The following is a 26,720-nucleotide window of genomic DNA, read 5'->3' as shown; positions in this document are numbered from 1 at the left end:
GAGTAACAACTTCTGCTCATTATCTCTTCACTTCGAACTGCTGATAATGTATCAGTAAAAGTGTGGTTGCTTGCTATTTTTATACTCAGCTGAGCAGAGCTCACAGAGTATATTAACTTTGTTCGCATAACGGTAATCCGTAACGGCATAAACTAATCGAGATAGATATAGACTTCTATATATCAAAATGATCTGGGTGAAAAAAGAAATTCATTTAGACATGTCCGTCCGTCCGTCTGTAAACACGAGAACTTGAGTACATTTTGAGGTATCTTGATGAAATTTGGTACGTAGGTTCCTGGGCGCACATCTCAGATCGCTAGTTAAAATGAACGAAATCGGATTACAACCACGCCCACTTTTTCGATATCGAAAATTTCGAAAAACCGAAAAAGTGCGATAATTCATTACCAAAGACGAATAAAGCGATGAAACTTGGTAGGTGCGTTGATCTTATGACGCAAAACAGAAAATTAGTAAATTTTTGGACAATGGGCGTGGCACCGCCCACTTTTAAAAGAAGGTAATTTAAAAGTTTTGCAAGCTGTAATTTCGCAGTCGTTGAAGATATCATGATGAAATTCGGCAGGCACGTTGCTCCTATTGCTATATGTGCGCTAAACAAAAATTAGAAAAATCGGATGACGAACACGCCCACTTTTAAAAAAAAATGTTTTAAAGTCAAATTTTAACAAAAAATTTAAAATCTTTACAGTATATAAGTAAATTATGCCAACATGCAACGCCAGTAATGATATGGTGCAACCAAATACAAAAATAAAACAAAATTTCAAAATGGGCGTAACTCTTCGTCTGGAATACTTTTGAGGCCATAAGTCGAACTAAAATTTACCAATCCTTGTGAAATTTGGTTTGTGCATAGATTCTATGACGGTAACTGTTTTCTGTGAAAATGGGCGAAATCGGTTCAACCCACGCCCAGTTTTTATACACTGTCGACCGTCTGTCCTTCTGCTCGGCCGATAACGCGATAACTTGAGCAAAAATCGATATATCTTTACTAAACTTAGTTCACGTACTTATCTGAACTCACTTTATCTTGGTATAAAATATGGCCGAAATCCGACTATGACCACGCCCACTTTTTCGATATCGAAAATTACGAAAAATGAAAAAAATGCAATAATTCTATACCAAATACGAAAAAAGGGATGAAACATTGTAACTGGATTGGTTTATTGACGCAAGATATAACTTTGGAAAAAACTTTGTAAAATGGGTGTGACACCTACCATATCAAGTAGAAGAAAATGAAAAAGTTCTGCAGGGCGAAATAAAAAAACCCTTGAAATCTTGGCATGAATACTGTTCGTGGTATTATAGATATAAATAAATTAGCGGTACCCGACAGAAGATGGTCTGGGTCACCCTGATCCACATTTCGGTCGATATCTCGAAAACGCCTTCACATATACAACTAATGGCCACTCCCTTTTAAAACCCTCATTAATACCTTTAATTTGGTACCCATATCGTACAAGCACATTATAAATGTCACCCCTGGTCCACCTTTATGACGATATCTCGAAAAGGCGTCCACCTATAGAACTAAGGCCCACTCCCTTTTAAAATCTCATTAACACCTTTCATTTTATACCCATATCGTCCAAACACATTCCAGGGTTACCCTAGGTTCATTTTGCTAAATGGTTATTTTCCCTTATTTTGTCTCCAAAGCTCTTAGCTGAGTATGTAATGTTCGGTTACACCCGAACTTCTTCCTTACTTGTTGTTGTTGCGATTATTTATTAACAGCATAGTGACGCCAACAGTCGCCACAATATTATTTGATACATCAACTTCTGGCGCAGTATGATTTTGACATTAGTCTATCGATTTACAAAAACAAAGTACGTGGTGCTTTCGTTTATGTTTGTAGGTATGTCACTGTGCTGCCACCTTGTATGGTTCCTCCATGGTATGAACCAAAATGTTGTTTCTCAAATTGAGAAAAGGATATTGCTCACCTCGCAATCGAATGTGTTTTTCTAAGGGGACTCAAGCGTATGGCGGCGATACTGAATATATTTTTGATTTACATATATAAATTTCAATCTGTTTTGTTTAAAATATAATTTGCTCATCTTTTAGAGTTTTTGTTATTAAAAAAAATTTTTTTTAGAGATCAAATACATAGTGAAATATAAATTTCACAACTAATGGAGGAATAGTTTCCGATGATTATTCGGTATGCACATTTCATAGACAAAGTACAAGCGAATTAATTACTTAATCGCTTTGACAACAAGAAGATTATTAGTTAGCTTTTTCCCCATCTACCATATTATCTAACATTTTAGTAAGTAAAAACAAGTAAATTGACTTTTTTTATGTAACACTATAATTTATTTGTTTTGTCAGAAAATAATCTAACATCAACGTTGAAATTAATTTCCTGCGTATTTAGGCTGGCCATCGTTTTTGTAATACACACAAAAAACAATATTTTCTAAATAACCAAACTGTGAATGATATTACGTTAAATTGTCCTCAAAGAATGATGAGGAATTTATACCTACCTATGCATATTTGTATACATATATGTAGGTTTCCTAATTTTCTTATTTTGCGAAAAGCGTTTTTTGAATGTAACTCATTTCATTAAAACGTTATTTACCATGACTAAAGGGAAAAGTAATTAATCTTTTGTGGGCGATGCAGAAAAAATGGACTTGTGGTCCGCTGAGTGCTTTGAAACCTGTACCATAAAAAAATAGCGGTAAACTAGCTCAAGGTCAGTGGTGCAAAAAAATGAGCCGTGATGGAAGACAACTATTATCTGATAAACAAGCAAAAAAAAGGTAAACAAGTCATGGAAAATTAAATAAATATCGATTAGGGGATGTAGGTATATTTATATGTATGTGTGTATGTATATATAGCTACATAAATATGTGGGAAGAAGCATCCTAAGAAAAATAGATTAAAAATTAAGTGGTGCTGTGGAAATTTAAAATCTCCTCAGAGGAAATTAAGGCCGAGTTTTTCTTTGAAATTGCGACTTGCGCTTTTTAATTGTCATCGCAGATTTGTGGGACGGGACCTTAATTTTTTACGCCGACTACGAACGGCAGTTGCCTTTTCACTGAGAAGCTTTTCATTTCATAAATACCCCGGTAGTGTTTGCCAAACCATTGATGTTCCTTTGCCGGACTTGAACCCACGATCTTCGGTGTCGAAGGCGGACACCATCATATTACGGCAGCCGCCGCACAGTGGTCTAGATTTGGCTTTCAGTGGACTTAGGGAAATGAAAAAAATATTAGTTAATAACACAAAAACTTTGATGAGGATCGATTTTAAGTCTCATTACATGACGTTTTTATATACATATGAGTATTTCTTCATAAAGTCTTAAACAAAAATGTTATAGCAAATAAAAAAATTGTATGTAGGGGAAAAATCACATATATGCCGGTAACTCATTTTCTTCACATTTCCTCAAAACTTTAATAATTTATTTACATATATAATTAGAGTTATATACTATGCAATGTACTTGGTTTCATGGGTCGAACGGGATTCGCGTTTTTTTATTTTTTTATTTTAATATTGCGATTCACTTTTTAATTTTGGGTAGAATTTAAAAACAAAAATATTTTTTTTTTGTTTTCTGGGTAATATATAAAAACAAAAATGTTTTATAATTCATATTATATATTTAATTTTTTTTATTGAATTTACATTTAAGAATCCAAAAAAGGTTCAAATCAAAATTTTAGCTATTCCAGCTTCTTCGTAATTTTTTTTTTTTGTTTATATGATGTTTACTATTCCAGATTTTTCGTTAGTACCAAAAGAATAATTAAAAGCAAAAATTATTCGATCGGTCAGTAGTCCATGAAATCTCCAAATATACAATATAAGCATATGACAAAAAAAAAAAGTAAAAAAAAAAACAATTTTTATTATTTTAAGTAAATGTTGCGTTCCATATTCGTACCCAATTAAAATTGAGAAACTAAAATATTTAGTTTTTTGTATCATAGTCGAGGTTTTGCGGTAGGAGTAGTAGAGATTTCACTTTTTCGAATATTTCCTCATGCTTACACATATGCTCGTTAGGGTATGTCGATATGAAGCCCGGTTACTAAAAGTGTCATAACTTTTTTAAATTATGTGTTACGAAAAATTGTTATATAACAATAAATTATGGAAAAAAGATCACAGAATACGAAAATATACATTTAAAGTCCCAACTTTTCAATTTCGGTCCACTGTGCGCTGCAGCGCTGCAACGAATTGAACGTATCCGCTGTTGTTTACTTGTTGTTGGTGTTTCGTCTCCTCAACTAGCACTATGAGCCTGCAGTTTAGATAATGAATATACGAAGCTGGAAGACGATGCTCTCTGTTTCGTCTTTTGTATAACTTTTACCCCTGGGCAAGCTCGACGTACAAACAACGCATGTTTACACATCGAGCATCAGGAGTACTTGGTTATTACATCTTCTTGTGTTTCTTAAATGTTTCCGTTGTTGATTTTCTTTCCTTTGCCCATTTCCTAGGGCCACTACCAACTCCCACTTCAACACAAATACTACCACTTGCCACTTTTCGTCTGTTACGGCTATATCGGCTTGGTTTGTCAATTCGACAAAAGAAAGAAATTTTCAATACGTTTTTGGAAATCCTGAACTACATACTGATAGTAAATGCATTTAAAAGTCTACGTTAAGCGTAATGTAGTTCGTAACCACTGCCAATGCACTTTATATTTCACTTTCACTAAAAGAAATAAATTGAATTGCTCTTTTTCTTTGGCAGTTCAACATTTTCACTTCAATTGCTGTTTTTAGTTTGATTTCTGAACAATTTCACATACAAATATAAATACCAATTTTCGACTCCTCTTCTCATTTTATTTGTGGTGCCGCCTTCTGCGTGCTTTCGCTTGATTCAAGGGCAGTTTCCCCTTTTCTTTTTGCTATCGAATTGAACACTTCCAACTCCATCGCTATGTACAAAATATTATTTTATTATTTAACATAAATTCAATAAAGCTAAGAAAACCCAGACAAATTCAAGTGTCGCAGATAGTTTTTTGTATATTTTTTATGAAGAACAAGAAAATATGTTTAGCAAAATATTTGTTGCCGTTTTGCCAACTTCCAACTTTTGTAATAAATATTTTCTGCAAGCTCAGGTCGAGCTTCAAGTGCTTACGTCGCAGTTTTTCTTGTTTCTTTGTACACCTATTTAGTGAAAGTTTATTCGCACCAACAAAAATATAGCCAAAAGTTTTTTGCGAAGTTACGCCAAAGTATCGATTACCTTAAATTGCTATGATATAAATTTGTATCGGCGAGCGCAAGCAATAAAATGCAGCAAGTCTAGATTTCATTGAAAAAGTAAATTGTATGTACATGAATACAAATAAATGTAAGGCGCGGTAACTTCCGAAGAGATTTTAGGCCGAGCTTTTCTTCTAATTTGTGTCGTGCTCCTTTCTAATTTTTCCTAAAAAATTGGCGGGACGGGACCTAATTGTTTTATGCCAACTCCGAAAGGCATCTGCAAGTCTGATGAGTTTTCACTGAGACCTTTTCATGGCAGAAATACACTCGCAGTGCATGCCAAACAGTGCCGAGGGGCGACCCCGCTTGGAAATATTTTCTTCTTGAAACAACTTGTTTCTAAGGTTGTGATATTACTTTGCCCGGGGTGCATTGGAATACAAAAAGTTTACCTTTTATTTGTTGTACATGAAGAATTTTAGGCCACCTAGTCGTATACGCAACTAAAACTCTTAAAAACCAACGAATCATTGTAAACATATTTCCATATATGTAGTTCCTGTTGATCTTAAATATTTGCTATTACAAAGACTGATTCGTAGTAGCAGAAGTGGTCAAACTTAATACAAACAAACATATTTTCGTCATAATACTAGAAGTGCTTAATAACGAGAAAATCACAGTAACCACAGAGCAAATTTCCGCTGCCTTTGGCATAGATTCGCGAATTAAATTTTTCATTTTTATTCACAGCGCATCCGTACTCTTTACCGTTTGTTGAACTTTGTTTAATCAGATATGTGCGTTTCATGGCATTCACTGATTGTGTCACCACGACCTTTCACTTTTTTAATAATTATTTACTGTTTTCCACACTTATCTTCTCGCAATCAGATACCAACACACATGCACATTTATGAACGCACATTTGTATGAAAAGAACCGCATGTTATGAGGTTTTCCTGTGTTTATGTTGTTAATATGTTGAATGTAGAAAAAATGTTGAGTGTTGTTATGATTGTACATCGTACATATGATATTGAAGTTATTAATTACCATTAAACGTGATTCAGCGATATTAAAGTGAGAACGTCACCATGTTGAAGTTCGCGAAGAAGTTTGTTTGCTGTATTGATTTTTGTTATAATTTTATATACACTGCCCGCTGGAATGCCTCCTATAGAGTTGCCAAATAATATAAATGCAGCTTAACTAAAGAGCCTATACAGTTGTATTTGGGAAGGAATAAGAGTCATTTTAGAAGACGCGCCTAGATTAAGCCAAGTCATATAGAAAACAGCCCGATTATCAGATTATTATATATTTTTTTTTTTTTGGAGAACTGCCCACCTCAAAATTGTATTCAATAACGCCCTATCCCAGAAACTCTATCCGATCATAAACTCAATACATTTGGATAAAACATGGGACGTCTGTGAAAAAATTCTGAAATAAGTCGTTTATGAAAGAAATTGCGAGAGAGCGCTATAAAAAAATAACTTCATTGATTGAAGAAGTAAGATTTCATTTAAAGCTTGTTCATTGCCCTTTTTACGCTATGCAGTGTTTGAATGATAAGGAGAAATTTCCAAAATAAAGTTAAATGGTTTCGAAACTAGCTCGCTACAATCCCAAACTGATCCCAAAAACTGCTGCTAAAATGATATGAGAATAGTTCAAGAGTGATCTAGGAAAAGGTTTGAAATAATTTCGCATAATCCCGAAAGCGATCTTGTTATATTTCCAAAAATATCACTGAAATCAGACGTAAAATGCTCCCGGTGTGATGACAAAAACAATTCTGTTTTTATCCTATTTTAAACTATAACAAAAAGTCCTGAGCTGATCTTGAGTTGACGGAGATGAGCTCGGAAGTGGTCCCCAAATAATCTCAAATTTTAGAGGTTTTATTCTGATTTGTTTTGTAATTAGGCCCGAATTGATCACCAAATTAAAATCTAAATAATTCACAAATGGTCTCTAATAGTATCAAACATTTCCAAAATCATCCAAAAATATCCCGATATACTACGTCAAAACCCCACAAGATCCTCAAGTCATTTCGAAAATATACCGAAAATAGTTTTGATATAAAAACAACCACGAAATTATTCAGAGATATGTCCGAAATAAACATGAAGCAATCTCAAATCTGTTCCGAAAATAGTCTTCAAATAGTCCGCAAATAGGGCAAAAGTTATTCAGACAGAGTGCTAGAATGATCCAGGTATCTATTATATACTATCTCTGGATAATTCTAGAACTCTGTCTGCATAATCAATCTGGAAAACAATCCCGCAATCATTAGTTAGGTTGAATTGAACGGGCTGGTCCGTGAGGACCTCACATAGACTGAAAGAGTCCATAGTGTTACCAGAAGCTAGCTCAATGACCTGATATATAGCTGTTCTATTCCTAATAGCTAAAGTCTTAGCTCAACTACCACAAAGTTGTTTCCAAATGATCCTCATACAGCCCCAAAGCGATGTACAAAACAGCTCTGAAATGATCTGGAGAAATTTAAAAGATTATATCGAAAAACCGCGCCAATAACCACGGATATCGCGTATAAGGTCCTATCTAGCGTACCGTGGGAAAGACTGAAGCACATAGTCAACAAACTGATTGCATTTTATTAGCGCGGCTTCCGAACTTGTAAATGAACTATCACCATGCATCAGATCTTAGAGAAGACTCAAGATAAGAGAAGCGACAATCACATTTGACGAAACGAAGCTGCTTTATCTGAATTTGAGTTGCCTGCAAAACTAATAAGTCTCTGCCAAATTATGTTGAACAGCACCACTAACCCCGTAAGGATTGGGAAAGACCTTTCCAAGTTATTCGAAACCAAACTTGTCTTCGGTCAAGGCGACTCTCTTGCAAAGCAAAACCGTGATGGTATAATCTATTATAAAAGTGTACAAGGGACGGCGTCGAGAGAAAATCAGATGGTTCTTAGAGTGTTCGAGAGAAAAGTTCTCTAGAAGATTTATAGACCGGTCCGTGATGCCGACGGTGAGTATCGAAGAAGGTATAATGATAAGGTGTATGAGCTTTACGCGTATATGGCGATGGTGCAGCGAATATAAATACAAAGGCTTTGCGAATGCAGGAAGACGCTCCGGCCAAGAAAGTATTTCAGTCGACACCGCAGTTTGGAAGCAGAGAAAATTGGAGACTTCCACTAAGTTGGGGTAGACAGGTGAAGGTAGACTTGACCTCCCTTGGTGCCCCCAATTGACGTTAGTTTTAGCGAAACCAAAGAGGATAAATACAACAAGAGCCGTCACTCGTTATTTTGTGGCGAGTATCTCGCTGGAAATTGAAAAAATTGATGCCGAATGTTTTCTGAGAGGGGTATTTTTAATTGTCTCGCATTTATCCATGCCGTGTAGGCCCCTTGTGCAACTGTGATTTTTGGAAAGAGAATTAAATAAATTAATTAAATACAGTCGAGAAATAAACACAAATACTCCACGAAAATGTATAGAAGACATTTATAAACATTTCGCCCAAAAAAAAAGTAGCGACTACCTCTCAGTATACATCGAGTAAATGCCAAAAAAATAACGAGTGACGGCTCTTATTGTATTTAGCCTCTTTGGCGAAACATGGATAGCTGGCGTGACTTGTTACGAAAAGGCCAAATATATTGCATATTAAACTTATTTTATTAACTACTCACGAAATTTCAAACGAAATTATTCTACATTTGCACATATACAAAACAAATATTGTTGCAATAAATTCAGAATGCACATTTCAAACGAATTAAAGTAGCTCCATGTTTTATTACCAACTAATTCTAATACCTTACCACTTGCGCAGAATATTAAATACAAACTCGTACAACTAAAATAGAAGTTCTAATAGACGTAAGCAACCTCAAGACATGCGAAAGTATATACAAAGTAACGTGCAACAAGTAAGAAAGTCTAATTTCGGGTGAAACCGAGCATTATATACCCAGCTGTGCACTTACAACGCTGTTGTTGTTTGCTTTGTATATGGTTCTATTCTGAACTCATTTCAATAAGGGTACAGAGGCTACCACTAATGAATTTGAGTGGGTAAAGATGCATTTTCCCTCCATATATGGGGGTTTCCTTATAAAAACTGTTTATTTTAAAATCTTATTACTTTAAACGAGCAATTCTTGCTTGTTTGTATAGCCGAACGATCTCGGGAACGGCTCAACCGGTTTAAATGAAATTTGGCACAGAGATAAGGTATCACCTTCTAAGACTTTCTACCTAGGTGCTGCCACTCAGAATATTTCACAAGGTTGCCACCTATTCGAAATTAAAAAAAAATTGCATGAGATATGCCGATATGGGTATCAAACGAAAGTTATTTCACTGCGCATTACAATAGGGACATTTTTGAGTAGGGTTGCCATTTAGGGTTTTGGTAGTTAGACGAAATAGTACTCTACTTACCCATATTCTATTAAAGCTTTAAAGGAGAACATTAAAGTTAAAAATCTTTGTAAAAAATCTTGCACATTTTCGACTTAACTTTAAATAATTTTCTTTTAAATGCAATATACATAATTAACTAGTAGTGAAATTATTGATCTATCATTGGTTTTATTTTTAAAATTGCATCGTTTTATACTTTAATCATTGATGTCAAACTTAAATTGTTTTTGAATTTGTTGCACCGTTTTGTAGTGACCAATATCCTTTGAACTCCAATGTTTGTTAATTCCGTCCATTTCAAATAAAATTTTCTATATAAAACGGATGTTGAATGAAAAATACACATGTGAGTAAAATTTATTTGATTTTATAATTCTGCTAGTAAATCCAACTCTGCAAGATAACTAAAGTGGCGTAAACCAACCTCTAATGATGCCATTTTTGAGATTTGGTGTAGGATCGTTGGTAGGATCAGCAAATATAAAAAGTAATAATTTTCTATTTAAATTTTGAATTTATAGCTTTCAGGAGATTTCGAACATTTTCTGAGCAAACAGTTGTAGCTATGAAAAAAATGTTTGTGCCAAATTTCGTTCGGATTGGGAGATTTTTGGTCGACTTATGGCATTAAAAGTAGTTTGGAAAGAGTAACAAAAAAAGGTTCGGGTTACGCCCATTTCTAAAAGTTGTTTAAGTGTTGTTTCTAGCTCAACCATACCACCTCTGTGGTATAATATCAGTCAATTATAGTGAAATACCATAGAGTTTTTGCAAACTTTGTTGAGGTTAGACCTATAGGAAAAGTGGGTGTGGTCTTTAACCGATTTTGATTATCTTCACTCAGTCTATATAATTTGGCAATCTGAATGTAATATATTTAAGGGCTTTTAATTTATGGCTTGCTAAACTTCCAAATTTGCTTCTTATAAATGTGGGTGCAGCCACGCCCATATATATTCGAACATTTTTTGGAATTTATATTTGGCGTCATAAACCGATTACCAAATTCCATTAGCTTAGAGGTATGCATTTTTGAATTATCTTGTTTCCTGCATGCGTGTCCAGTTGTTGTTATTGTTGGGTTACTCACAGCCCCTTGAATCCCCTACACAACCCCTTGAATCCCTGTGTGGCCAGTGGGCGTGGTTTTCGTCCGATTTCCGTCATTTCCAATACCAACCTGTTCTTGTCCTAGATAAGTCCGTCTACCGCATTTGGTGGAGATATCTCAATATTTGCTCAAGCTATCGTGTTAACGAGTGGACAGACAGATGGACGGACGGACATGGCTTAATCAAATTTTGATATATGGAAATCGATATATATCTCCTTTCTTTTATACATGTACAACCAACCTTTATCCAATCAAAGTTATAATACCCTGTGTTCAAATACAGCTGGGTATAAAAAGGTAAGTAAACAAATGTAAGTATGTATGTAGAAATAGACAACGTGTATACGCAATGCAAACTTAGAATTCCAAGCGAACGCAATTCGCATTTAAAGACGAGCTGATATAAACAACACAAATACTTAGAAACTTTCATACATACTAAATGAGATTTACAGTTGCAAAGCAATAATGCACGACCCGACATTTAATGCAGTTCCAGAGGCGAACGAGCCAGTGATATGTGCACGATACCAACAAACATACAAATATTCAGAGCAACAGTTGAATTAGTTGGTAACTAGAAACATCTTTTTGGTATATGGAATTGTGTTTGTGTATATGGTGAATGTGTATGTATGTATATGTGGGTTTGCTTATGCCTGACATTGGTTTGTGGTAGCAAGGACTGTTGAATGCCTGTCACCGTGCTTCAGCTAAACTACCAGCAAAATCTTTTCTGTTGACATGACACCTGCTTGAATTGAATGCTGCAACAGTGCAGTTGTGTTAGTTTCATGTACACAAAAATACGAAGGATCCTTTGTTTGATTAGCAACTGGACTACATAGTAACTGTGTTTTTGCAGACTAGTTGAATTAGAGGGATTTCAGAAATCTAGGCTCAGTTTATCTAATGATGGCAGAAACGAAGTTATAACTGACACCAAAACTTTAACGGGTTACGAGTAATTTGCTGAATTCCTAAAGCGTCAGTAAAGATATTAAAACTTAAAAAACGTAAGAATTTTGGCAATATGTAAAAGGAAGTAGTGTTTTAAATCTAAGTACCTATATATATATATATATATTTTTTTTATACTCAGTTGAGCAGAGCTCACAGAGTATATTAAGTTTGATTGGATAACGGTTAGTTGTACATATATAAAGGAATCGAGATAGATATAGACTTCCATATATCAAAATAATCAGGATCGAAAAAAAATTTGATTGAGCCATGTCCGTCCGTCCGTCCGTTAACACGATAACTTGAGTAAATTTTGAGGTATCTTGATGAAATTTGGTATGTAGGTTCCTGAGCACTCATCTCAGATCGCTATTTAAAATGAACTATATCGGACTATAACCACGCCCACTTTTTCGATATCGAAAATTTCGAAAAACCGAAAAAGTGCGATAATTCATTACAAAAGACAGATAAAGCGACGAAACTTGGTATATGAGTTGAACTTATAACGCAGAATAGAAAATTAGTAAAATTTTGGACAATGGGCGTGGCACCGCCCACTTTTAAAAGAAGGTAATTTAGAAGTTTTGCAAGCTGTAATTTGACAGTCGTTGAAGATATCATGATGAAATTTGGCAGGAACGTTACTCCTATTACTATATGTACGCTTAATAAAAATTAGCAAAATCGGAGAAGGACCACGCCCACTTTTAAAAAAAATTTTTTTTTTTAAGTAAAATTTTAACAAAAAATTTAATATCTTTACAGTATATAAGTAAATTATGTCAACATTCAACTCCAGTAATGATGTGGTGCAACAAAATACAAAAATATAAGAAAATTTCAAAATGGGCGTGGCTCCGCCCTTTTTTATTTAATTTGTCTAGAATACTTTTAACGCCATAAGTCGAACAAAAATTAACCAATCCTTTTGAAATTTGGTACTGGCATAGATTTTATGACGTTAAATGTTTTCTGTGAAAATGGGCGGAATCGGTTGATGTCTAGCCCAGTTTTTATACACAGTCGTCCGTCTGTCCTTCCGCATGGCCGTTAACACGATAACTTGAGCAAAAATCGATATATCTTTAATGAACTTAGTTCACGTGCTTACTTGAACTCACTTTATCTTGGTATGAAAAATGAACGAAATCCGACTATGACCACGCCCACTTTTTCGATATCGAAAATTACGAAAAATGAAAAAAATGCCATAATTCTATACCAAATACGAAAAAAGGGGTGAAACATGGTAAGGTAATTGGATTGTTTTATTGACGCGAAATATAACTTTAGAAAAATCTTTATAAAGTGGTTGTGGCTCCTATCATATTATGTAGAAGAAAATGAAAAAGTTCTGAAGAGCGAAATAAAAAACCCTTAAAACCTTGGCAGGTATTACATATATAAATAAATTAGCGGTATCCAACAGATAATGTTCTGGGTCACCCTGGTCCACATGGTCGATATCTGGAAAACGCCTTAACATATACAGCTACCACCACTCCCTTTTAAGACTCTCATTAATGCCTTTAATTTGATACCCATATCGTACAAACTCATTCTAGAGTCACCCCAGGTCCACCTTTATGGCGATATCTCGAAACGGCGTCCACTTATACAACAACCACCACTCCCTTTTATAACCCTCATTAATACCTTTAATTTGATACCCATATCGTACAAACACATTCTAGAGTCACCCCTGGTCCACCTTTATGGCGATATCTCGAAACGGCGTCCACCTATGGAAGTAAGGATTACTCCCTTTTAAAATACTCATTAACACCTTTCATTTGATACCTATATCGTACAAACGCACTCTAGAGTCACCCCTGGTCCACCTTTATGGCGATATCTCGAAAAGGCGACCACCTATGGAACTAAGGATTACTCCCTTTTAAAATACTCATTAACACCTTTCTTTTGATACCCATATTGTACACACAAATTCTAGGGTCACCCCTGGTTCGCCTTTATGGCGATATCTCGAAACGGCGTCCACCTATGGAAATAACTCCCTTTTAAAATACTCATTAGCACCTTTCATTTGATACCCATATCGTACAAACGCATTCTAGAGTCAACCCTGATCCACCTTTATGGCTATATCCCTAAATGGCGTCCACCTATAGAACTATGACCCACTCCCTCATAAAATACTCTTTAATGCTTTTCATTTGATACGCATGTCATACAAACACATTCCAGGGTTTCCATCGGTTCATTTTCCTAAATGGTTATTTTCCCTTATGTTGTCACCATAGCTCTCAACTGAGTATGTAATGTTCGGTTACACCCGAACTTAACCTTCCTTACTTGTTTTTTTTCATGTTGCCCAAATTCTTACTATACATCTCTACTCGCAGTTGGGGAATTCAGCAAGTTACGCGGAACCCGCTAAAGTTCTGGTTTCAGTTATGATTAAATTTATAATAATAATGTTACGGTAACGGTTACTATTATGGCACACCTCCTGCGGCGCCGTGGTGTGATGGTAGCGTGCTCCGCCTACCACACCGAAGATCCTGGGTTCACGTCCTGGGCAAAGCAACATCAAAATTTTAGAAACAAGGTTTTTCAATTAGAAGAAAATTTTTCTAAGCGGGGTCGCCCCTCTGCAGTGTTTGGCAAGCACACCGAGTGTATTTGAGTGCCATGAAAAGCTCTCAGTGAAAACTCATCTGCCTTGCAGATGCCGTTCGGAGTCGGCATAAAACAAGTAGGTCCCGTCCCGCCAATTTGTAGGAAAAATTAAAAAGGGCACGATGCAAATTGGAAGAGAAGTTAGGCCTAAGATCTCTTCGGAGGTTATCGCGCCTTACATTTATTTTTTATTTTTATTGACTTTATGTTTACGGTTACAATTATGAGTACGGTTACCGTTATTGTTCCGTTTATGACAACGGCTAGGACTACAGTTTGCAACCGCATTTACGGTTACAGTTATGATTACGACAACGCTTACTATATCAGTTTCGAATGTTTTTGATAGGATTATGGTTATGGTTGCGGTTATAATTACGGTTATGATTTTGGTTATGATTATGGTTATGGTAATGGTCATGGTTAGGCATATGAATATGGTTTCGATATCGATTAGGGCAAAAATTTGGATAAAATTGCGCTTACGAATAAGGCTACAGTTATGGTTCAGATTATTGTAATGGAAAACGCTATGACATCTTCATTTACGGTTACGGTTATGATTTTATTTAGTTACGGTGCCCGTACTATTATCTTTGGATACGACCGGCTCTTTCTGTGATATGGTAATGTTCTGTGGACCGTCGCACAGTGTTTCGTGTAGAACAAGCTAGCTGGACAAAATTATTTTATGAGATTTTCCGTTTCATATGCAGTCATTTATTACAACTACGTCATTTTTTTCAGCCATATGTTCTTTTTTTTTTCCAAAATTTTACTTCATATGCATACATTTGCTTATTTCATATACAGTAACTCATGTGAGTAAGTGACATAGATCAAAAAAAATTTAAAGGACTTAAGAATATTACTTTATTGTACTTAAATTGAATGGAATACAAATCTCAATACTCTAAAAAATTCTAAAAATTCGGAAAAAAAATTAAAATTTTTTATGAAAATTCGTCAAATTTTTTAAATATAATTTAGTTTTTGTTATAGATCGTGACAAATTTTCTTATGGGAAATTAGTTAAAATAAATTTGCGAAAGCGAAAATTGTAAGAATTGTCCAAAAGGGGTTGTCTACTTATTTATGTGAGTGACTGTACATATGTACATACATATTTTGTATTTATTTGAGTATTTATCCTGGCAATACAATTTTTACAGAATTATTTTATAGTACCAGTCAGGAATGTAAAACTGAATTACAATAATAATAATAACATTGTAAATAATTAAATTAATTATGTCAAAATTACTTATTACAAAAACTTAAAAGTAAAGTATCATACAAAGTAGAAAAGACAATAGATTTAAATTGAATAAAACCTGATCCAACAAAAAGTTATAGGGTAGGTAATCTTTTATAATTATGTTATTATTCGCTATCATCACTTTCATTGGATGAGTCACTTGTGGAATAGTCATGAGCATCAGCAACACTACTGTGAAAGCTTGAAACAACTGGGGTATTTATTGACTCCTGAAGTCAGACTTTTACATTTTTTCTTAGGTATCTCCCTAAAACTGTTAACTAAAGGATCCGATGTTATAAGCAACATATTCATAAGATCTCTATTCGTGGCTTCACGCGTCTGCTTTTGTGTGTTATAATCCCTGAATCGTCTCAAATCTTTGTTACGGGCTTCCTGTGCTTCCTCGGAAAGTTGACCAATAGGTAAAATTGCTGATTTTATAATTTCAGTACTATGCACTAAGAATTTATGAACTGTAACAGGCATACTAAATCATGGATAGAGATCTATGTATAGTTTTTTAGTCTCGACCGCAAATTTTTCAAATCTTTGGATATTTATATTGTACCCAGATGCTAATGCGCGATGGAGAGTGTCGAACCTTTTGATGAGCGTTATATCCAATCCCGTAATCTCAGCACTAGCCTCAGAATTTTCGAAAAACCTACGAGCAGTGTTGCCGTCATTGGTATTGCCGAAACCTGGTTTTGGTTTATCTTCATCAATCCATTGTATGTACCTGTTTTTATGCCTTGGTGACTGGTGCGGTAGGTTGTGGCAGGTTGAAGTCAATGATCTTCGCCTTTTTGCTTTTGGTGTGCTCTTGTTGACCTTGCGCGTTCATTTTTGTATGTTTTATGGCTACGTGTTTGTTCCCTGTACCAGGGAACTGGTTTTGCCGTTTGTAGATCAGCTTTAAAGGTTCAAATATCTCGTCGGAGCTGGTACGTGCATACATCCTATTTGATATGTAGAGATAACTAAATCTGCAAAAAAAAAATTTAAAATAGATGTGCAAAGAATTAACAATGGTTTTTTCTTTCGACTATTAGAGAATACTTGCGACTATAACATATGTAAAATTAAGTCCGGATGTCCGCGGATGTATGTAACTTTTTTGCCCTAAAGTTAAAAATATAGGGAAAAAGTGCCTTTTCTTCTTAATAACGGAATGTTAAATATATTGAAAATACTCTAATTATGAAAGAATTACTATTAAAAAATTTTACTTACCTTCGAGCTTAGAATCCATCAAAAAAATTATGTAAAAGTGTTCACTTAAAGAAATATGAATCTTAATATTCAACAAGAATTTTGCAAATTAATCAATGCATTTTACGGCCACTCCTGCCTTCTTACTTCAATTACTCAATATATATGAGCAAAAATCTTAAAAAGAGCACAAATATTCCGTTATTTTGTTTGTTTTCTTTCATTTCTCATTATACTTTTCTTGGAATAAGAACTTTGTTTTTGTCCAGCTAGCTTGTTCTACACGAAACACTGTGCGTCGTAATACAGTACTTCTGCCATTAGTTTTCCATTAGTATAAAAATATACAACCTTTACATTCATAAGCAATAATAAAGCAAATGATCAATATAAGGAAATTGTTTGTCCCGAAAAAGTGTCTCTTCTTAAAAGATTTAGCCCAGAAACATTTCTCATCACTGAACATTTCTCCATGCAAGACCATAAGACCCTGAACATTCATATTTTTAGAGTTACCACCTCTACACTAGTTAATATGCGATTACATTCAAACTAGTCCAGTAACAGAATGCCTACTCGGTAGTACATATGTATGTATGTATATATATGAATGTGGTTTGTGTACAAGATAAACTAGAATATTTTTTTAATGTCTGCATATAAATGCCAGCAGTGCGACTTTTCGCTGATTGGTAATAAAAATGAAGCTTAAATTTGGACAAGAAAACGAATGCAGCTGATACGAAATGACAGTGAAGCTGTGGCTTTTTGGCTGTTTGGAGGACAGCTAGTCGGAAACTAAAATGCAAGGAAATATTGCAGGAATGAATTGTTGATGGATATATGAACACCAAGATAAGATGAAGTAAATAAGTAGGAATGGCGGGAAGGTCAAAGAAATTTGTTGGCAGCTGCGGAAAATGTGTTATTAAATTTTCATTAATTTTCATAAATAACTTTTTCACTTTTATTATACTTAGCTGAGTAAAGCTCGCACAGTATATTAATTTTTTTCGCATAACGGTAATCGTAACGGTATCAGCTAGTGAAGATCTTTATTGACCTTCCTATATAAAAGTGATTTGGGTGAAAATAGAAATTCCTTAAGCTATCCGACAGTCCGTCGGGACGTAACCACGATAATTCGATTAAATTTTGAGCTCTTTTAGTGAAACTCGGTACGTGGATTCATTACCACTTATCTCTCATCCCTGTATAACATTTAAAAAATCGGGCGATAACCATGGCCAATTTTTAACACGCTTATATTAGCTTCACTTGTATGTATGCTTTTTTGTAACTCTCTAGGCTAGGCGCACAAAGGAGAGATAGACCCATCTAGCGGCAAGTATTGAAGACTCGCGGCACTGGTTAAATTACTCGCTACAAAACGAGTTGTACTTAATAGCGGAGTTGTACTTGAGAGCACCGTTTTAGTATCTACAATCCACTTAGATATTTGATGTTGATAGCACCGTAGCACAAAGGTTCGTTTCTCAGCTATTAAGCACAACTCGTTTTGAAGCGAGTAATATAACAACCGCCGCGAGTTTTCAATTATTTCCGCTAGATGGGTCTAACTCTCCTTTGCGCGCCTAGCCTAGAGAGTTACAAACAAGCATGCATACAAGCGGAGCTAATATAAGCGTGTTAAAAATGGAGGAAGTCGGTTTAGAACCACGCCCACGCACATAGAAATCTTTTAGTTGAAATATGATTTAAAAAATTATATTTAATGTCCATATTGTTATATCTAATTTAATTTTTCTTGAATTTTAAAACTTTTTGTAATCCATCCCGCTCGCTCCCTTCCACCTCTCCTTCACTCCTTACGCACAAATATACACACAAAGCTTATACCGACTTGGCTTTCTTGCGACGATATGCTAAAGATTTCAAGGACCCATATACCCGGAAAATCCTATACAATGCATTAGTGCGTTCAAAGCTAGAGTATGCTTCAGCCATCTGGAATCTGATATACTCTTCACACTCTTTAAGAAGTGAAAGAATTCAGCGCAAGTTCATAAGATTTGCTCTTCAATCTCTACACTTTGCTAATTAATCCCCTAACTAACTTGAAGTTAGACGTTTTGTTCAAAACTTAATGTTTATTTTTGACATAATATGCAGTGCCATTGACTGTTCAGAACTACATGGGCAGTTGACTTTCAATGTCCCTAACAGAGCTCTCAGGTTCCACAGTACATTCAGCGTTGAAGTGCCGCGTTCGAATAACTTCAGGTTCGCACCTCTTCTAAGACGTATTGTAGAACTTAATCGCCTATCCAGAAGCTTTGATCTGGACTTTGCCATTTCAAGGTCTCTGTTTAAGGTACGCATTAAGTCTTATTACTTATCTTAGTAAACCTCATTTTAAAATTGTTAAACTAGTACTAAGTTAACATGTAGTCTACTCACTAAGGTTGTTACCATTTGACTTAATAAAGATATATGAAAGATGAATAAATATCTTCATATCTCCCAGTCATATTTCATTCCACTCACAATCTGCTCTTCTTATTATTTTCAATGCCTCCTCTGCGGCCATGAATAATTGCTTTGCTGTCTGCGCTCTCTTTCTAATAGCTATTTGTCTCGCTTGTGGAAAATTGTCTTGCCAAACATCTTTTGGGATTGTGATACTTAATCATTTAACCATTAAAGAGCCGTAAATAATAAAAGCTTAAGTATTGGCGAAGTGTTGAGGGTGTTTTAAAATTTCTTGGCAGGAAGTACGCTGTTGATATATGCTTAAAAGTGCCGGTAAGTCCTTTAGGGAATTTGCAATAAAATACGATTACATATGTGTAGACGCAGACGTTAATAAAAAGCCTATATTGACTCAATTACCATATCATAACCAATTCAACTGAGACATTTTCATCATAGCTTAACGAAAAATTGGCTTAAGAAAGGATATGTTACATATATTTTTCTTTTGAAAACTTATGCTTTTATGAATGTTTAAAGGTATAATAATATCGTCCGTTTGCAGTTTTTTTTTTGTGTTTTTTAATTGAAATTTTTAACACGAGTCGATTTTCTGTTAGACTTTTTGACGTGTAAAATAATCGGCGATAAAATTGATTCTGTAACAGAAGCCTTATATAAACATTTCAATCAACATCCCACAGTCTAACTTTGTGAATCATATATTCGAAAATGTATGTTCCCAAGCAAGTATTATTATAACAGTCCAGACGTTCTTCAAGCGCAAGTTAAAAGTCGACGTCCGAAAATGTTTGAAAACATGGAAATCGACAAACACGGTAGAATAATGAACGAAATACTAAAAACTATCTCAGACCAAATATACGAACTTATAATCTGACAGGTATAAAAAACAAACACACAGAGATCACATACACATAAAAATAAACGATCTAAAGCATGGGCCTCCGAAAATTTAACGAGAGTAGCCTTTTGCATACTTGACTGTCTTAACTAGCTGCAAAAGCTAGCAATCGGTAAAATCTACCCCTTTTTCAAATATACACGGTGGTAAACCCTGTGGAATTCAAGAGGTTGTTAAGCGCAATAGAAATTTCCATAGCTTTCATTTACATATTTAGTATGAGAGGCTCTGACGTCTCGAAGTTCCTCATGAAACTAGGGGGTGGTGGTGAGCTACGATGGTCTAAAAATTTAGTATTAAATCGTTCGCGAGATGGTCGGGCTAGCAACTTAATGTTGCTTACAAAGAACACGAACATCGACAACACTACCCAAAACTTTCGGTAGGTACCTTCATTGCTAGAAGAAGAAGAAGATGGTAAATCCCATCAAAGGGGGTTAGGTGAGGTTAAACTGGCCGGTCCATAAGTACCTCACATAGACCGAATGAGTCTTAGTGATACCAGAATTTTATTTAACGACCAAACTAAAAACCCCTATCAAACCCCAAGGTACCATGTTATAAAATATCTACGTCATCTTGGCAAATACTAAGCTCTCTAGGATCTATGCCACCTGTTGCTTCTAGATCTGACAGCTGTATCACGCCTAATAGCTGGAGTCTTAGCCTGTCAAGCGCAGGGCACGACCACAAAACGTGCTCGATCGTTTCCTCCTCCAACCCGCACTTCCTAAATCTGCTACCACTGACCAAGCCCAATTTAAAGGCATGTGACGCCAGAAGGCAGTATCCAGTCAGAATACTCGCAATGAGTCTACAGTCCTCTCTTTTTAATGATAGAAGCAACTTTGTTGGTCTAAGGTTGTTCCCTTGTAAAAGCACACAAATAATTAGTCGATTGATCTCTGATCGAAAAACTGTACCGAAATAAATTCAATTCGGGGTAATAAAAACTTCTACTTATTCAGACTAAGAAGAAAAGTATAGATTGTTCCCAACTACCGAGCCAGAACAGCTCGTGCTGTTTGATACTAATGAAAGAGAGAAGCCGGTTAGGGGTTAGAATATTCCCGGGGTAGGTATGCTTGTCGTAAGATGCGATTAAAATACCAAATAGATTCAAAGCGTTCTTTAGCGCAACACTTTCAAAGGGTTGCCTGCACAATATATACCTTCTCCAACCCAATTGTCAACGTCACCTATCCGTGGCGAATCCTATTTCATTAAAAGCCGAGGCTCTGGCGACCCCGAACTCCTCATGGATCTGTGGGTGGGAGGGCGGTATGGCCTAGAAGATCGCATGTGGTCGTACCAAGTAGTTCCCGAGATGGTCGGGTTTGGTACCGCAACGTATCGGATATGCATCTGGTAAAGGACCGTCAGCAGTGATAAGTGTCCTTATCGCTACAACAACAACAACAACAGAAGCCGCAAATTACAGAATCGAGGCATCCCAGCTGTCCAAGCCGTGTTGGCGAGCCTCAGTAGAAGACTATGATGAAATGAATTCATAGATCGGAAACATGGGGCTTTGTAAGAGATTCAATTCTGGGAGGAATCTGGGCTTTCTGATCGATTAGTTTTGACTATAACGATAACATCTCCGTCAATAGAAAACTAAAGAAGACAAAAACGTCAGAAATAGGAACAGATACGACATAACCGCACTCATTACATCTCGAAATACATAAGAAACATGCCTAAAGCATAATCAGGTAATAACACGCGCAAAGGAATGCCGCGAGTCCAGGCAGCCCAGTTGGCAGCAGAAAAAACCGAGTTGATACTTTGAACAAAAAAGCATGTACCGCTAGAAGTTAACTTTGAACCCTTCTCCGGAAATATAACATCAGAGAATATAGTTAACTATTAAGAGTAAAACTTCGGATATACATAATTGGCACAAGTTCAACACGCGACTGAGAAAGCATCTAAATGGGTACTGTTGCTAGGCAGGTTTATAGCAAACATCGTAGGACCAACAAAAAGCAAGAGGAAGCTACTGATGGGCATCACCCTATTCATGTTACTGTACGGTTCCGAACTGTGGGCACACACGCTTCTGAAGAAGAAGGTTCTAACATCTGTACAGCGCACAGCAGCTCTAAGAGTAGCTTCCGCTTATCACAGTGTGTAAGGACCAGCCGTACAAGTGACTACCGGAGCAACCCTATCGACCTATTAACACTGAAAAAATGAAAATTATTGGAAAAAATGGCAGACGGGTCAAGATCGCATGCAAGTCAATAGGAAAACGAACAGTTTAACACAAAACCTGAAGCATGCAGCACCAGAAGCTTTGGTGCGGTAAATTACATGCTATGTTACCAAAATTCTCTCTGGACTTGGCTTCTTCAAAAAATATTCATACACAATAAAAAATGCCGAAGGTTCCAAATGCGTTTACGGTGAATCAGAGGAGGACGATTTTAAACGCAAGCTCAAGCTAAAAGTCGGCCAAATCACCGTCGAGAATGTTACAGCAAAAATGCTGACTAACCAGGAAGAGATAGAACAAATCAGCAACTTTGTAGAAATTACCCCAAGAGCAAAAAAGCTGCACGTGCATAAAATAGAGAAATATGTAACGTCACCCTAGAACGGCCCAGAGGTGGGCGACGCTTCCACAAGGAATGGTTTTTAATTCGCGGACACACGGTTTCTGTGAAGGCAGCAAATTTGGTACAATAGAAATTCTTCATCAGCTCAATCAGAATTGGGAAGGACCTCTCCGAGCCTTTCGAAACTAAACGAAGTTTCAGACAGGGTGACCCCATATCGTGTGATTTCTTTAATTAGATGCTGGAGAAAATTATACTAGCTGCAGAACTTAACCGCACTGGAACAATATACTATAAAAGCGTGCAATTACTGGCATATGCTGATGACATTGATATCATCGGCCTAAACACCCGCGCTGTTAGTTCTGCTTACTCCAAACTGGAAAAAGAAGCGTTAAAGATGGGTTTGATGATGAATGAGGACAAAACGAAGTACCTGCTGTCATCTAGCAAAGAGTCAGCGCATACGTGCCTTGGCAACCACGCTACTGTTGGCAGCCATAATTTCGAAATAGTAAAAGACTTCGTTTATTTGGGAACCAGCATCAACACTAGCAACAACATCGGCACTGAAATCCAGCGAAGAATCAATCTTGCCAACAAATGCTACTTTGGACTAGGTAGGCAATTGAAAAGTAAAGTCCTCTCTCGGCGAACGAAAATCATACTCTACAAGTCACTTATCGTACCCGTCCTGCTATATGGGGCAGAAGCATGGACCATGACAACAGCAGATGAAGCGGCTTTGGGAGAGTTCGAGAGAAAAGTTCTTCGAAAGATTTATGGACCTCTACGCGTTGGCGTGGGCGAGTACCGAAGAAGATTTAATGATGAGCTGTACGAGCTATACGCAGACATCAACATAGTCCAGCGAATTAAAACGCAGCGGCTGCGCTGGCTAGGCCATGTTATGCGAATGAAAGATGATGCTCCGGCCAAGAAAGTGTTTCTATCGGAACCCGCGTATGGAAGCAGAGGTAGAGGGCGGCCCCCACTCCGTTGGAAGGACCAGGTGGAAAACGATTTAAACTCCCTTGGTGTGACCAATTGGCGCCGGTTGGCGGAGCGAAGGAGCGACTGGCGCGCCTTGTTGGACGGCCATAACCGTTTAGACGGTTAAGCGCCAATTAAGTAAGTAAGTAAGAAATTCTTCATCCCAACCCATAAAAAAATATAAAGATAAATTAGGCTCTTGTCTATCAGCCGGCCATTGTGGCACGATTAAGAAGTCAACAAAAAATCGTTTCATTTTTGTTTATCGAATTTCGAAGCAACAATTTTATTTTTTATTTCATTGTGAACTTTTGAGCACAAAAATTAAATGACGCATCAATATTTACACGTTCAGAAAGGAACTCAATGATTTCGCATCAACTGAACATTTCATAAAATATTACAAAAAAAGAATGACAGCGGATCGAATCAACATTTTTCCTTCTCGTGCCAATCTCGTTCTCATGAAACAACGAATTGTGGCTGCGACACGTGGACTCAATCTGCTCAAGCGCAAACGCGATGCACTCGAACTGAAACTACGAGAATTAACCGCTAAACTGAATGTAGCCAAGAAAGTGGTCGATGAAGTAATGGCCAAAGCACTTTTCTCCATGGCAAAAGCGAATTTTCTCGATGCTGACCTTAGAACATGCGAACTTTTGAAAATCGATAAAGCAGACATTTATATGCGCATAAAAAATACGAAAGTAGCCGGTTTGTTGTTGCCGCAATTCGAGTTGTATGTAGAAGAACCCGGCAGTTTCCCTCTAACCGGTTTATCACGTGGCGGCGAGCAGGTCGAAGTAGTACGGGCCAGATTTCAAGATGCAGTACGAACACTCGTCACACTCGCATCACTGGAATACTCAGTACACGTACTCATCGATGGAGTCCACCAAAATAATATGCGAGTCAATGCATTGGAATATGTGGTGTTGCCACGTTATCAAAACACCGTCACATACATACGTGATGAGTTAGATGAATATGAGCGCGAGGACTTCTACCGTTTGAAACGTTCGCAGGCAAAACAGCGTAGAGCAAAAGAAAAATTTTCAGAAATTATCAGAATGAGAAATATGACTGCAGAGCAATTAGCCTCGTATGAACGGAAAATTTTGCAAAGGCCAGAGAAATCAACGATTGTTACTACGGGTTTACCAGAAGACTTTGATATAAATGCATTTCTACCGCCACGTCATAGCAAAGTCGAAACAATACCGGAAGAAAACGAGGACATAGAATGAGAGTGGTCGACGGTTCGAATAAATTGAAACTATTGCGAAGAGTATATTGTTTTTTTTTTCTTGGTTTTGGTTAAAAATTACTTTGCTGAACGTGAATCTGTTTAATTTGGCGTATAAATTAGAAAAAAATAACTTACTGAATATTTTGTGTTGCATAATTAAAAAACCTACCCTACCAATTAAAGATTACCTAGTTCTCGGATTAAATCTATTTTTGTTTTCTGATAGCCAGCAGAGCAAACGTTTTGAGAAATATATCTGGAAAAAGCGGACTATAACGGGAGAAGTTGATGTTCTTGAAAAGGTAAATACAGACATCATCGCGATACAGAAAGCACGACAGACGGGGGGATTCCCAGAGTTGATAATCGCAAAACAAAATTTTACAGCTTCACAGCTTCTTAGCATCCGCAAGTCAATTGTCAACCTAACCCACTCGAAGAAACTCATGCAACAAATGAATCGTATACATATCAAGCGATGTTCTGGTAATCCCAAGTTCCTTATGGAATTAGACGGTGGAAAGGCGGTATAGCCTAGAAAGTTTAACGTGGTCATGTGCAATCGTTTCAAAAATAATCGCACTGTTACATTTATGGTGCTTGTTCTGAACGAACGGGATCTTTATCTCTACAACAACAACTATGATAGAATGGGCAAGCCAGCAGGACAGTAGAGCCTTGCGATATCTTCCCCAGCGGAAGCCCAAAATGAAGCCATTGCTATGCTTTTCTTTTGGATAAGAGACTTCGCCGCTATTCGAATAAAAGCAATTCAAATTCAGTCTCCCCGATATAATATCTCTCAACGAATGCATTGATTTTCCCACACACGCCTCTGAGTAGCGAAAAAAATATGTGCCTAGTTTTGCTATCGAAATGCTACTCACGAAACAAACAGAAGCTCGGTACTCAAACTTGCTCATGGAAAGAAATTAGAAATGATAATGTAGCCTTGCAGTGGATGCATAATTCTCTCTCATTACTTAACTCAGCTGCTGACACCGTCGGCTACCAGCGAAGTTTCAAAAACAACTGGTACGATTAGAAATGTCCCGCTACCTCAGCGAAGGACAGCAACGCCTTGTATAAGAGCGCTATCTCAACGCGAAGAGGAACGCCTACTTAGAAATTGAAACATGAGGGAGAAAGGATGAGTGTGAGAAGTTTCGGATGCTGACTGTAAGGAAAAATTCCAGAATTCTACAAGAATATCCAGCGCATGACCTGCAGGAATCATAATGGCGAGCTCGAACGAGATTAGTTGATGGCGGTAGCACTTCTCTTTATTGCTACATTGCGAGGGAGACGAAGAATAGGCACAGATACATATTCACACTTTGAATATAAAAAAAATTTCATAGCACTCCCATATGCCCTCACATATACATATGTAAATTCGATTCATATGAAAGTGCCTGAATTTCATATAAAAGTGCAAGGAAAAAGCACTTATATGAAGCCAAGGCACCTCGTTATGATATCCAAATTTACGGTTTTTAAAAAATATTGTAGCACTGTGAAAAATTTCAATTAAAAATTTATTCATTAAGGGGAACATCAAAATTCTTTAAACCTTGCAATTTAAAAAAATGTCAGTGTACATATAATTTTGTATATGTAATGTGACTTGCACTTCAATGTAAAAATTTTTGAACAGCCCTCTTTATGAGCCTTTCAT

At 36.5% G+C, this 26,720-nt stretch overlaps 1 protein-coding gene and 1 pseudogene across 1 annotated transcript in view; one reads left to right on the top strand and one right to left on the bottom strand.

Annotated features, from left to right (window-relative positions):
- LOC137238408 (membrane-bound alkaline phosphatase-like) overlaps positions 1-26,720 on the bottom strand; it is a 287,217-nt gene that overhangs the window by 111,417 nt on the left and 149,080 nt on the right. The gene's annotated exons all lie outside the window — the stretch shown is intronic.
- LOC137241376 (V-type proton ATPase subunit D pseudogene) lies at positions 24,204-25,040 on the top strand (annotated as a pseudogene).

This window comes from Eurosta solidaginis, chromosome 1 (genome assembly GCF_040869045.1).
Source record: "Eurosta solidaginis isolate ZX-2024a chromosome 1, ASM4086904v1, whole genome shotgun sequence".
Lineage (NCBI taxonomy): Eukaryota > Metazoa > Arthropoda > Insecta > Diptera > Tephritidae > Eurosta > Eurosta solidaginis.
Note: the sequence above shows the minus strand (reverse complement) of the source record. Positions and strands in the feature narration are given on the sequence as shown.